The sequence below is a fragment of the Triturus cristatus genome, chromosome 8 (genome assembly GCF_964204655.1).
Source record: "Triturus cristatus chromosome 8, aTriCri1.1, whole genome shotgun sequence".
Taxonomy (NCBI): domain Eukaryota; kingdom Metazoa; phylum Chordata; class Amphibia; order Caudata; family Salamandridae; genus Triturus; species Triturus cristatus.
This window is the reverse complement of record NC_140591.1, coordinates 1,535,425,383-1,535,439,505: the sequence shown is the minus strand read 5'-3', so window position 1 is coordinate 1,535,439,505 and position 14,123 is coordinate 1,535,425,383. Positions and strand designations below refer to the sequence as shown.

The window sequence follows — 14,123 nt, the reverse complement described above, 5'->3', positions numbered from 1 at the left end:
ACTTTCCAAAAAATGTTTTACTCTAGGACGTATTATGGGGAGAGAAACTCGAAGCTTCGTATCCTAATATGTTTGCCCTTTTTGTATTGAAATTTTATTTTGAGGACCAACGTGCCATTTTAATTTATGAGCTTTTTAATTGCATTCTGCACTTTATATAAAACTTGTATTGTATGCCTAGAAAAGCTCTAGCCCCACAAGATGGAATACAGGAAAATACATTTGTAGTTTTGCACCCCAATACTATTTGTGTGTTTCTATCTTTCGAATCTTGCACTTTAAGTTTCTTTTTATTGAATTGTCATGAGTTGCTAGTTGATATTCAGTACATTTTATTTTTTAATTGCAATGTATGATTGATTGAACTGCTTACTTGTATGACATTAAGTTGTCGAATAAAGCATTTTGATGATGATGATGATGATGACTGGGAAAAAACTGTCTTTAATACTTATCTAAATTATGAATTAGAGCCTGGATTTGAGCCTTATATCAATATGATCTTTATACATCCAATTCAGACTTGGCACTGTGCAGGTATCTCTAAAAACATGGTCAAAGACTACGGACACTGATCCCTGGGAGGATTTGAAACCACTGCTCATGTTATGCTTTTATGTTCCCTAACCTTGCAGCACAGAAGGTACTTTTTACATCCCTTGTTCTGAACTGTACCGGCGTCTACAGAGAAGGCTTAGATGATGCCAATTTTGTTGGCTACATCCAGTGCATCATAGTCTGGAGCTAGACGCACATATGCCTTCTTCTCACCGTCTGGCCTGATCAGTGTGTTGACCTTGGCAACATCAATATCATAAAGCTTCTTTACAGCCTGTTTTATCTGGTGCTTGTTAGCCTTGACATCAACAATGAAGACCAGCGTTTTGTTATCCTCAATCTTCTTCATGGCAGACTCCGTGGTAAGCGGGAACTTAATAATTGCATAATGGTCAAGTTTGTTCCTACGAGGAGCACTCTTCCTGGGATACTTCGGTTGCCTCTGTAACCTCAAGGTCCTCGGCCTCCTGAAAGTGGGGGCTGTCCTAATTTTCTTCTTTTTGTGACTGTGTACCCCCTTAAGAACAGCCTTTTTAGCTTTCAAAGCCTTGGACTTTGCTTCGGTTTTAACAGGGACAGCTTCCTTCTTGGCCTTCGGTGCCATGTTGGGGGGTAAAATCCCTTGTTCTTAAAATACAACTTACGGTTCTGCAAGGAAGTCCTTGAACTATGCTGCAGGACGGACTCGAGGTAAATATACCTTGAAGTGGCGGCTTATATTTACCCAGCATGAAGAGTAGTAAGATCCCACCTGAGATGAGCCAGGATTATCTGGCTTCTGCAAGGGATAAATGCTTCTTGGTGTAAAGTTATGAAGGTTACAGTTAACCTGTGAGGAATATATTTAACATCGCAGTGTTTTTATCTGTTGTGAGGCTATAATACCAACTAGGGTCCTGTAAGGTTGCCCTACTCTATACTTTATGCGTTGCCTTGAGTGCAGCATGGACTGAATTTAACATATTTGTGTTGTGACAAATGCCACATTAATTTGCTCTTTATAAATTACAATGCATGTTTTTATTGTGTGGCTATTTTGTTGAAACAATAAAGGTGGTACAATAGGCGTTCACTTCCTTCTTAATGGCCATAATTTCTACCTCTCTCACAGCAAAATCCATGATCCTACCTCTACCCCTCAATGTTGAACTTGTAGATTTATTTTCCATTCTAGTAAATCCTATCTGCAGGCATAAATATGTGTACATCCATATTCTGTAAACCAGATTTGCCATTTAGGCCTGCAGATTGTTTTTAAGCTCCTAAATATTCAAAAATATTTTTAGTCACACCAGTTGTATTCAAAATAAGGACAAACACTGATTTGTGAGTTAAAGACAACTTATTGCAGGCAACAATCACATTGATCGGTGATGTGATGAACTGTTCCATCCTATTTAGGTCTGGCCTAATGATAACTTTAGCTACTTTGTTAGCCTCATGTTTAAAAAAAAAAAAACGTAGATAAATGAGTGCTTTAATCCCCCCTTTGAGCACTGGTCTAGCAAATGTCAGTCAAATTATGCTCCCTTTCACCACTGCACAAAGTTTAGGCCAATGAGTCAGCCCACTTCAGCAACTGGTTACCTTCACTTTGAATGACTGTACTTTACCCTAACACATGTATACCCCGCCTGCAAAACAGATCGGCTCGAGAGTGAAACATGTAAGACACTTGTATTTGCCAGGAACTACTCAATACGATGCGGTTTAGACGACAACCAATGGAATGTCATTTACGGTCCAAACCGCATAGACTGCTGCAGTCCAACCGATGCATTAGGATGTATGTGGTCGGAAGCAGCAGTTGGAGGGACTGACCGACACCTTCCGACAGGCTCATGGAGCCCGCCAGTTGGTCGGCAACCACCTCATAATCCCTTACGAAAGGTGTTTCCACTGTAGGGTTTATGATGTCGGTTTCCCACAGCCTTTCCATGTCAGCCTTTCTGACATGGAAAGGCTGTCAGAAAGCAGCATTGAGGTCCCATATCAGAGCCAGCTTGCCCTCTGCATCTGGGCCTTGGGGGCACCTCTGGTGGTCCCCTGAAATCCCTGCACTGTGTGCCACACGGTGCAGGGATTTTCACAAGCTCCCATTTGTTGATTGGAGCTTATGCTGCGGGCGGTTTCTGCTCACTGCACAAGCTCCCATTGAGAAATGGGAGTTTGCGACTGCACCATGTGTGGTCGCATCATAATCAGGTGTGCGGAAACCGCCAACATATGGTCAGGCGGTTCCCTCACCGAACTGGTGTCGGTCGGAGCCAACTCCGACCGACATTGTAATCAGGGTCTTAGTGCAGAAGGGAGCTATCAACTATTTCCATAACAATCAAGGCATTTCTTTAAAGTTGCAATGTTGACTCATCATCATAAATCAGCCTTGGCATATTCATTTATCCTATAGAAAATGAGAATACATCATTGGAGTAGCAATTGAGTATTTGCATATTTCAAGGTTGAAGTTGCACCCTCCCCTCAGTGGTTTATGAATGCATGAAAAGTAATTGCATCTGGCTCTGGAAGGACACCTATTAATAACTTGAGATATTAGAGCTTTGTGAAGACTTAAAGAAATTAGATCTAACACGGGAGGGGCAGCTATTAACCACTTGAGGTGTGTGTGTTTGTGTGTGGGGAAAAACAAATGCTTTTCTATTTTTTACCTATTGTTGTACTCAAATGGCATTGATGTTTATAGCAAGTCACATCATAGTACAATGGACCAGGACAGCCATGCATTATAAAAGCAAATGTAACTTACTGGAACCCATCTATGGATGCACTCAAAAACCTTTTCCTAAGATTAAAGCTAAATGTACATCCCGAGAGCTGCTAGTTCTTATTTATAGTAGGCTAGACTTCTGATCAAAGCCCAAGACTTCCCTAACGTGAACCAGAATGTCTTGAAAACTTTTCCCCTGTATATATTTTCCCTTTGGGGAAGTGTCCACCTCCTCATTCACTTCAGTCTTGGCACGTTTCGCCTCTACAGCCTGGCCAATCATATGCTGTAATTGGGTTTGTTAAATCTAAAGGATATCCTCCCCTTTCACTTCTTCAGCATGGTGTGCTTTTTGAGCACACTACCCACCAACACCCGTAGCAGCCTCCATGATAGCAATCAAAATGCCCTCAACACAGGAAGTAAGTGTGCCAAGAGCAGGTTTCTCACAGAATGAGACTTAGCTGCATAAACACCAGTTGTGCACCTAGCATTTCCTGACACAGGCACAAGCATGCCACAAAATGCCCCAGAGTACCTCTAGAAGACTCTAGCAGCTCCCCACCCCATCCCAGCCCAGCACATGAACGGGGCACAGTACTCATCAATGAGTACAAGACAACAGCATGTTGTGCTGCAATGCACACAAAGAAGAGCTTTGTAAGTAGAAACTTACATTAAAACAATGGACTTCACAACATCAATCAGGATTAATAAATTGCGGCTAATCACCCGATAGGGTATTCAGGTGCCCACAGGTCCTGGAGGCTTATTTGAACGGCCAGGTCTTGAGTGCCATTTTGAATTCTGGAAGTGAGGCGATGGTCTGGAGGTGCGTGGGGAGGCTGTTGCAGGTCTTTGCTGCGATGTGAGAGAAGGAACGTCCTCCACTTTTGCTTCGGTCGATGTGAGGGGTATGGGCAAGTGAAAGGGAGGCAGAGCATAGTCTTCTTGATGGTTTATGGAAGTTCAGGCGGTGGTTTATGAGGCATGTCCTTGGTTGAGCCTGGTGTGCGTGCATCCGCACCGCACAAACAGTAATGTGAAAAAATACAAAACGCAGTTCCTTACCTGTCGAAGCAACAGGAAACGAAACAGGAGGTAGGAGAAGAAGGCAGAGTTTTTGTCCCTTCAATTACATAAAACGAATACTATGTGGTAGGGGCCTGTCGAGGGCGGGACCCCTGCCTGAGTAAAGACGGGGTTGAGGAGGACGGTATAAAGGGGAAATGACGTTTCAAACAACTGCTTCGGCTGTTAGAGGGACACATACTAGCAACTTCAGATACTACAGCTGTGTGAAGCTTTGAAGCCGTTCGATCTGACTCAAGAACACCTGGTCACCATGGAGGAACATCAGCATTTTTGAAATGCATCAGACTTTTTGACTTGACTAAAGAGAAGAATCAGGTAAGGATTCGCCAAATTCAAGTAGTCTAAAATAAAATGGCGTTTCCTTTTAGTTTTAGGTCTGGCCTTTGATACAGCTTTAGCTGTCAAACTACTGTTTTTCCAAACAATTCACACATGATATACATACTGAGAGGGGCTTCAGCCATTGGAGTGCCAAATGGTCACACAGCATCCCGCATAGAGCAGACCGCACAGGGAAACAGGTTTTCCCACATTGTATCTCACCTGCAGTTTGGGTGGCGAGTTAGATGGTGATTTATTTTCCATCTCTTTCTAGAAGGAATAAAGTGTTTAGGTTCGTTTGTAGCTGCCTGTGATTTGAGTGCTTCTCTAAGTGGTGATGTGTTCTTCAACTAATAATAATAAAATGCAAGGCACAACTGAAAGGCTTACAATTTAAAAAACATCACTAGTAAAATGGCCACCTCAGTGATTTTTTTGTTATGTTTGAAATGCTAGCCCATGGTAGCCACATGCTTTCTTTTTGCTTTCTTTTTGTAGAATGTGTTTGCAATAAAAAACAATTACCTGTTGCACAGTATGCTAAGGTCCCATTTATTGGCTTCGACAATGCTTGCTCACAGGGGCAGCAGGAAAACATATTGGCTATGTTTTTTTATAAGGTCTGTGTGTAGATTTATGTTGTAAATGGTTTGATAATGCTTCCACTGCACATGTAGGGATTTAAAGAATTGTTAAAGAATCTCCCTGCAGTCAGAGGTGGTCAGTGAATTAGAATCTTGTTTCTAACACATCATTAACAGCATCTGCTGCATCAATAGGGCCTGGATGGCCTTTAACATGGTCTGGTGAATGTGCTGGCAGCCAGCTGCATCAGAGTCTCAAGGGCCTGCCTCCTGCCAGTGCTTAATTTGTAAAATAAAGAACGCTGGTGCCCTAAACTCTGCTCAGAAGCCCGCTGAGGGTGCAATTAAATGTTGGTGCACCAAATACCGAGGCTGCTAGTCTTAAACCACTTCACGCCTCTTATATCCACTACCAGACACTCCCTGCCCCTTAACCTCACTCTTCTAGGTTCCTGCTTCCTCTCTTTGTGATCGTTTTCTTTCTCTTCATCCGTCTTTCAGACGTGTGTGTTTTTCCCTCTCTTGCTCTCTGTAAATATCTGAGTGGAAAAATAAGTGCTGGTCCCCAAAAATACGCCCCGGTGGCCCCAACCGGCAACCACCGACACAAATTAACCACCTCCGCCTACTGATTTTGTGCTGTATTGCTGCATGTACCACCAATTGCCACTGCCCTCCCTGTAACGCCACTAGCCTTGGGTTCACTCAACATGAGCATTGCAATATAACCATGCTTTATTAAAATAAGTATCCTTAGAACTGGGCTGTGCACTTGGTGCTGCATCCTTCACTCCTGTAGACAAATGGCTGGCGCTCTATGGTGCTTGCAGGCATATGTATGCATGGCCGGCTTTAAGGTAGTGCAACTGGTGCAGCCGCACTGGGTGTTGACCTGGGGGGGGGGGGGCACTGACCTCAGGAGGGGCTGTGTTTAGCAATAACATATGATTTAAAAGCACCTGCTGCAGAGTTCCTTGTGGGTCCAGCTTTCAGGCAGCAGTAAAGATGTCAAGATAACTCTAGTGATTAATGTTTCTGCTAAAGACATAGATTAGAGTTTTGCCTAGTGGCAGATTTGACTCTCATTAAAGTAGCTCAAAGGGTAAATGTGCCTGCTACGAAGAACATATCTGTATTTTTTATGTGGATAGCTGAGTGGGTTAGTAAAGTCAGCGGGGGCTGTTCATCCGCTATGGGGGTGGGGGTGGGGGGGGAGCAGCGCCCCCCCCCCCACCTCCCCCCCTACGGCCAGCAGCTTCAAAAGTTTAAAAATAAAACGTTAATAAAACAACTTTATTATTGTTTTATTTTTCAACTTCTAAGTGACGAATCTTGGGTGCAGGGCCATCACAGGACAGTCATTTAGCGGAGGAGGAGTGGTGGGCCCTGCTATCAGTGTGCATGTGGGTTTGGCCAGCCGCCTCTGGGTGGCCAAACCCACATGCACACTGAGCTGTCTCCAACCCGAGCTGCGTTGCCGGAGACCGGCGATGCGGCGGGCTGCAGGCTGCAGGTATGTTCTCTTTTTCCATATTTTTCTTCTTTCTTGCCCCCCCCACCCCTGCTCACACCCCGCCCCTGCACTCTGCCTTAACGCCGGCTACTGAAAGCCTGCCTTTACCAGTGCTTTAAAATAAATGAAATGTATGTGAGAGAGGGGCTATCGGAAGAAGTGGGGCCCTATTGCTGGGTGGTAGTGAGGGAATCCAAGGAAGAGGTCATGGGGGGTGGGGGGCCGAAAAAGACCAGCGTTAATGCCAGCCCTGTGTGCACGCCCTGAATCTCAAAAGTGGGTTTCCATGCACAATGTTTGGGCTGCCTGTGGAATTGTCATCTACCCCTGGGTGTCGAGGAAGTATTTCAGCCACTACTGTGGGTTGGAGACTCTTAATCGCAGATTGTAATGTAGCGACTGTGTGCCGTTGAGAATTGTGGGGGATACGCGGCTCAGAGCAGACAGCCATGCCACCATGTCTCGACACCACAGCATGGTGGTTTGCTTGGAGTTTGAGTTGTAGGCACAACAAGTGTCACTAAAGCTGCTACAGTGGATGCTGTGAAGTGTGATGTGAAGCTGACAGCTCAACAAAGTCACTGTGTTAACCGAGAAAAGTGAATTATAGGTTCCCTATGCAAAATATAGCTTGAGTTCTGTATGTGTTCGGGTGGGATAAGTATCATGCTTTTATTAGCTGGCAGGAGGATGTGTGCTTTGTGTTGCCATAAACACAAGTGCTGTTTAGGGAGGTGACCAAGGATGATCTTTCCCTATGTACCTCTTTATCCCGGGACAAGCGTGGGGGTATGTAAGCTTGCTTGACCAGTGCTGCGTGTTTACAGCAGTGTGAGATGCCACAAGTGCACCAAGCAAACAGCTGCTGATTTACACGGTTGTTGTACCTCCTCTTGCGTGCTGCTCTTCTCTCCATGTTGGTCTTCCTAATATAGCACTGATCATCTTTAAAAGACTCAAAGTGTGTTTGCATGTCTTTCTCTTCAATATCATGCACACAATTTGCCTTTTCTTCTTCAGCAGAGTTGCCTTGCTGTGTATTCTTAAACAAGGTTCCATGTGCTTTGCCTTATTTTTTAGCTATCTTCATGGCTTGGTCCCTCAGTGTGTGTACTCACTGTTGTCTCATTATACCCGTCCACAATTCTTCATTCAGCTTCTTTGTGTCCTCTTTCTGGCACAGGGTCAGCCTCTCTCTACAGGTCATTTGCTTCCCTTGCCTCCACAGTTTATAAAAAACACACTTCTTCCCCCACATTAGATGTGCCCCTACCCTACCAGATGTGGAGGAACTGATAAAAGACTGCCCTTTTGTAGCATGTAATTAGGCCTGGTTCTGTGACTGCATGCTGATGTGTAAAGATTGTTTTCCAGGTTTGTGTACCACTTGCTTTTCTTTGGTGCTTTGTATAATGAAATGAATGGAAATACATACATACTGCCTTAAATGTGCATTCAATGCTGTTTCCTTACCCAGTAGCGGGTCCTGGAGGGGGTGCTGCCAGGCGGTGAAGCAGGGCGGGGAGGCGCAGGGTGGGGGGGTAGTAAACTCCGGATTATGGCCGAACGAAGGTAAGTATGCAAATAAATAAATAAAACGAATTTCATTGCGCGCGCTGCATCGCCAAGCTACTGTCCTCACCTCAATAGGACAAGCCTGTTTGTGAGGACCCTGGTTTCGGGTGACTCTCCCTCAAAAACAAGTCTGAAAAGGCATCAATTCGTATCCTGACAGTGCAGTGCAGCGGGACACCTGTTTGATCATCACCTTCAGTAAATTATGTATATTGTATGTGCATTCTTGGACATATATTGTTTCAATGAAATATTTTCAGCCTTGAGAACACCCCAGGCCTAAGTCACTTGTTGTTTGTCCACTCCTAAGCTGTCTACGCCTCATCATTTCCATGCAGAATCGTGAAAACTGAAGAAAATGACAGAAATGTCCATAATACCATATCGGTGTGGCATGATTTTGGACAAATAACTATTTTACTGACAATTACGTTGTATGAGTAAGTTTACAATTTGAATTTTGAGATGACAGTGACTGCATTCAAACCTAGGTGCGATACTGATAAGAACAGTTCATTGGCAGTGGAATCCATACAGTTGATCGCCTTATTTTCAGCATCGTGCAGGACTCAGCAAGGCATTTCGGGCCAGATGTACGACCATAACATTTTGCGACACGCAAATTGCGAGTCACAATTTGCAAGTCGCAAAATGCTATGTATAACAGTGTTTGAGATACTGTTAGCGATTCCCAATGGGGTCGCAAATTGCATGCCTCATGAATATTAATGAGGCTGTCGCAATTTGCGACCCCATTGGGAATGGCTAGCACTCTCAGGGATGGTGGCCTGCTGGGGTCAGCAGACCTTTATGCTGGCCGATTTCCTTAAAGGAAAACGGGATGCATTTAGAAAATGAAAATATAACTTTTCATTTTCATTTTTTAAAGGCAGGCAGTGGTCCCTGGGACCACTGCCTGCGCTTAAAAAATATTTGTACCTGCAGTCCCAAAGGGGAAGGGACCCCTTCCCGTTTGCGAGTGCTTTACCACCCTTCTGAGAAGGGTGGTAAACTGCGAATGTTTTGCGACCGCAACTGCAGTCGCAAAATATTCTTACATAGCTTTTGAAGTCGCTATTAGGAAGGGAACGCCCCTCCCTAATAGAGAGTCACTAAACCCTATTTTGTGAGTCGCAAATTGTTAGCGACTCGCAAAATTGGGTAGGTACATGGGCCACACATTTTTTGCAGTCGCAAACGGGCCTAAAACCCCTTTGCTACCACAAAAAGCGGTCATACATCTGGCCTTTCATGTTTAGCTGAAATCTGCTCCCAGCTTCATCTGCCTCTATCTTCGCTTTTCCCTCTTATGAAGATTAATTTTTCCTTTTCTTTATAGTGCTTTCAGTGACTTTTTTTAAAGGAGTTGTTGTGTTGCACGCTGCACAGCAAGATTCAATTTCTGTTAATAGACAGATGTGTGCCGTGAACTGAGAGCAATAATGATTATAAAGAAGCTGAAGTGATCTAATGGGATGCAAACAAAGACTAGATCCTCTGTTTTCCTGAATATTCTTGTTACACAATGGGCCAGATGTATCAAGCATTCTGTGAATTGGGCCGTTTGCGACCGGAAAAATGCTTTTTGGTATGTATCATTCCCAAATAGTGATTCGGTTACATTTTCCCAAATCGCAATTTGAATTGTAAATAGATACCGTTTTGGTATTCGGAAGAGTGTGTTTAGGGCATCCCTTCCTAATACCAAATCGCAGCAGTATGTAATAATGTTTAGCGACCCAAATGCAGTCACTAAACATTTGCATGTTTAATGCCAATTTCATGTAGGTGGTAACCCATTTGCGACCCCTTCCCCTTTGTGAATGATTGCATAAAAATGAAAGGAAAACTTTTTATATTTATTTTTCAAACACATCTCCTTTTTTTCTTTAAGGAAAACAGGCTGCATTTAAAAAAAATATATTGCTTTATTAAGAAGCAATCACAGACAGGATGGTCTGCTGACCCCTGCAGGCCACCATCCCGGTGGTTTCAGGGATTCCTAATGAGTCGCAAATTGTGACACACTTCATTAATTATTTGCAGAGAATCGCAATTAGGTAATCACTATTCCTAAAATTTATACATCCAGCCCTAAGTCTGGTAAACTAAATATACAACATAAAAAACAATTAGCTACAAACACCACCCCTCGCTTAAAGAAGCTACATGAACAATTGCTCCTCACTTGTAAGTTGGGTGCAACGGCGCCCCTGTTGTGTCACTTTTCTTTTTCTTACAGTTCACTGTTGCTTTACAGCAGGATTCACACTTCAGAAAAGTACTTGCATGTGTAACTACACTAACATGTCGCAGTCCAAAAAGTGTGAGTTTGTTTATAAAGTCTTAGAAGTAAATCACGGGCCAGTAGTAATTCCTGGGCAGCTACTTACTTTGTCTAGAATATGCTGACTTTGTTGCTAGAAGTTGTTGCCTCGCTTCTACACTCTCTACCATCCCTACACCTGGATGCAACGCAAGGTTGAGTATATGTGTCTATCGACCCTTCCCTCTCCGTGTCCTGATTTAGTTTCTATGGCTTCGCCGTTGAGTCAGCAGACACACGTCAGAGTGCATGCAGTGGGGGGTCTTGTTTTTAATCATACCTATGGTACCGATTCATGATCCATCTCTGGTTCACAACTTCTGTGTCGCGCTTTGTGGTTTCTGTGCCAGCAAATTGACTTCTTCCTCCTTTACCTGTTCTCCGCTTCTCTGTGGCCGCCATGTTGTATGAGCAATCGTTCTGCATACTCCCTCCATCTTTGTGATTTCATGGCCTCTCTCTACATCTCTTTTTCTTTTTGGTGTACCATCCAATTCCCACCTCAAAGCTGCATCATGTTTTGGGGGAGAGCCACACCATGTAGTACCATACTCGGGTACCACAATTTTAATGGCTGGCACAGAGTTCAACAGCTGGCCATACGTTGCATGGTATTGATTGCATATGCTTCAAATGCATCATTTCAGTAACGAGGATGCGTCCCGCAATACACAAATAACCATGAGACCTTCCAAAACAATGTCTTAATAGCTCAACTTTTTAAAGACATACTATAGAACAAGATGACATGCAATCTGAAATTGGAAGAATCCTCTCACCCTCAAAGAATTTAAATCAATTAGAAAAAATGCAAAATTATTTCACTCTATGCATTCCTTATAGTCACATTTGAACACTGCAATTGTCCTTGAATGTTAAGGAAACTCTAGAAATATTAGAACATTGGAATGTTGGGAGCGCCATTGAAGACAATGGAGTTCTCTGGGCCTTTAATGCCTGGTAGAAGCCCGGAGCCTCAACATTCCAATGTCTGTTCACAGCTGATGCTGTGAACAAAGGTCTCACGGAGCACGATGGGATATCAATCCCTCAGGCTACATGAGAACTTTGTTTTACAAATTAGAACATTCTGTCCCCTAGGGGTAGAATGTTCTAATAGCCTTAGAGTTCTCCATAGCGGCTCTACCACCCATCAAAGACCCGTTCTCTTGTTAAAGGCCCGAGGAGAAACACTGGAGCGGGCCTTTAATGGCCTATAGAGCCTGGTAAGTTGGGCTCAAAGCCTATAATATTTCCCTGGCTGTAAGGAATACCTTCATAAGGACTTGAAAAAATCAATTGTGTTCCCTATTTTATTCTGCAACATTTGGCCACTGAGTCCTTGATTGGCTCATTGATCAAATGTGTCTCCTGCTTCTGGTTGATTTACTTCTGAACAGAAGCTAAGGGCAGGAGTGAAAGAATTGAATGCAGCAGTCTCAGAGCGGGAGAGCCATGGCTGACTCCCCAGGCCGTGAAGAATGAAGGCCTCCTGGATAAATCTTGGTGTCTCGTTGTGTCACTATGTCACTGTCTTGGAAATGTGTCCACTAACAATTCCGGCCTCTCTTTCGACAACAAGATGAAATAAGCACCTCATAGATGGCAGCCTTTTCTCCGTCTAACGAGCAGATCCAGGATGCGGCTTCCATCAATGTCTACTTCAACCAGTCCAGTCGGAAGTACGAGAACTTTGCTTCTTGAACAACCAGGCTCCCATGATATACATTACTATAGCCTTAGGGTGTACTTACACTTTGTGCTGAATTTGCAATACGTTTGTGATGCAGACCCAGTGCAAACCATTGTGGGCAATGTGGTGGTATTTACTTTAAAGCAGCAATTATGATTTGTGTTGGAAAGTTGTTCAAAGTAGCACAGAGTAGTTCTATGTACTGTGCGCTATGTTCTTCTTTATGTCAGTGAGTGGTACAAATGCATTCCCATGACACCCCTCATTGGTTTTGACTGAAATCCCAATTTACTAACAATTGTACACAGGAGTTTGCGCCAAAACCTTACTCTTCCTTGAAGCAAGCATAAAGAAGGAGAAATGTTTTCACCTCTCCATACATTTCAAACGTTGCATGTGTGCTGCACTGTACAGAACACAGACACAGTGGGAAAAGTATTAAAGCATCTATTTGTGCAGCAGGATTGTCTTCCAGAACAAAACCTATGCTTGACAGAACGCAAACATCCTTGCCCTGCGGAGCGATGGAGTGCGCGTTGGCGCATGGCAGCCTAAAGTGCGGCAACACTGTGGGAGAGAAAAATACCATCACATCTAAGTGGACATGGAGCTGTTCTTCACTCCCCTTTGATGCAACTCACTGCAGCAGCTTTGGTTGCTGTGCTGCGTTGCACCACATCTTATCGCATTTCCCCCGTGAGTATCCACCGACATTGCCTCCTGGGGTAAGCCTTAGAGTGGTCTTTCTTGCTGCCCTGACAGACAAGAGCTAAAATGGGCGGCCTTCAGTTTGGATCAAATAGTAGGAAGGGTCCAGGATAACAGAGGCAAATAACCCCAGTTTTAAAATAGTGGCCCAGCAACCCCTGATTGCCCGGGGACCCCTCGAACTGCATTTCAGTATGCCTTGTCACAGGCCTAGATTTACCCCTTAAAAACTGTTTCTTTAGACAACTCTTTAGATATACCTCTCAGTGGCAGGATTGATAAATAAAACCAAGAGTTTAAATGTTAGTTTGAAGGTTGATTTGATAGTAGCAATGTCTTCTAGAGTACAGAATCCACTCAGCTTTGTGTTGCATGGATGGTAAGGGGCCAGGCAGCTGGGTACGCATCAGCAGCCATGTTTGTTACCATAGAGGTCCATGCGGTGCAGTTTCATGTCATCATTTGGATGAGCAGGGAAGGTTGCTTGTCAGTACTGATTGGAAAGATATGAATCAGGGTATTTAAACACGGATAGGGTACTCCGCCTGTCTTTTCTTGTATAGTGGTTTCCTAGCATTTTGTGGTACTAGCTGCAGATGTGTGCAGGCATACACTGCTGTGACATTAGGGAACATAGCCATGGGTTAGAACTAGGCATGGAAGTAATTTTAATTACGCTGGAGTAATCGGAGTAGTTTAGGTGAAACCACATTACTCTCTGATGCAAAATTATCGATAATAACATGATTATGCACCCTCACTTTGAATAAAAAAATCATGCTGTGGGAGCACATTTAGTGAGTTTGAGTGATTTCTTGCAGTGCTATTCGTGTTCTGTTGCATTTAGCACTATTTTCTTAGCACAAAATGTATCCTCGCATCCGTTTTGGAATCGAGGGTGTATTTTGTGCTAAGAAACTAGAGCTAAATGCCAGGAGTAAGTTGGGAGAAAATCCTACCCCAAGTGTACATTTAGTGAGCGTACGTGGCTGCTCGCACAGCTATTCGTGTTCTTTTGCATT

At 43.8% G+C, this 14,123-nt stretch overlaps 1 pseudogene; it reads right to left on the bottom strand.

Annotated features, from left to right (window-relative positions):
- Positions 1–659: 659 nt before the first annotated feature.
- On the bottom strand, positions 660–1,170 carry LOC146806078 (large ribosomal subunit protein uL23 pseudogene; annotated as a pseudogene).
- Between the last annotated feature and the right edge of the window lie 12,953 nt (positions 1,171–14,123).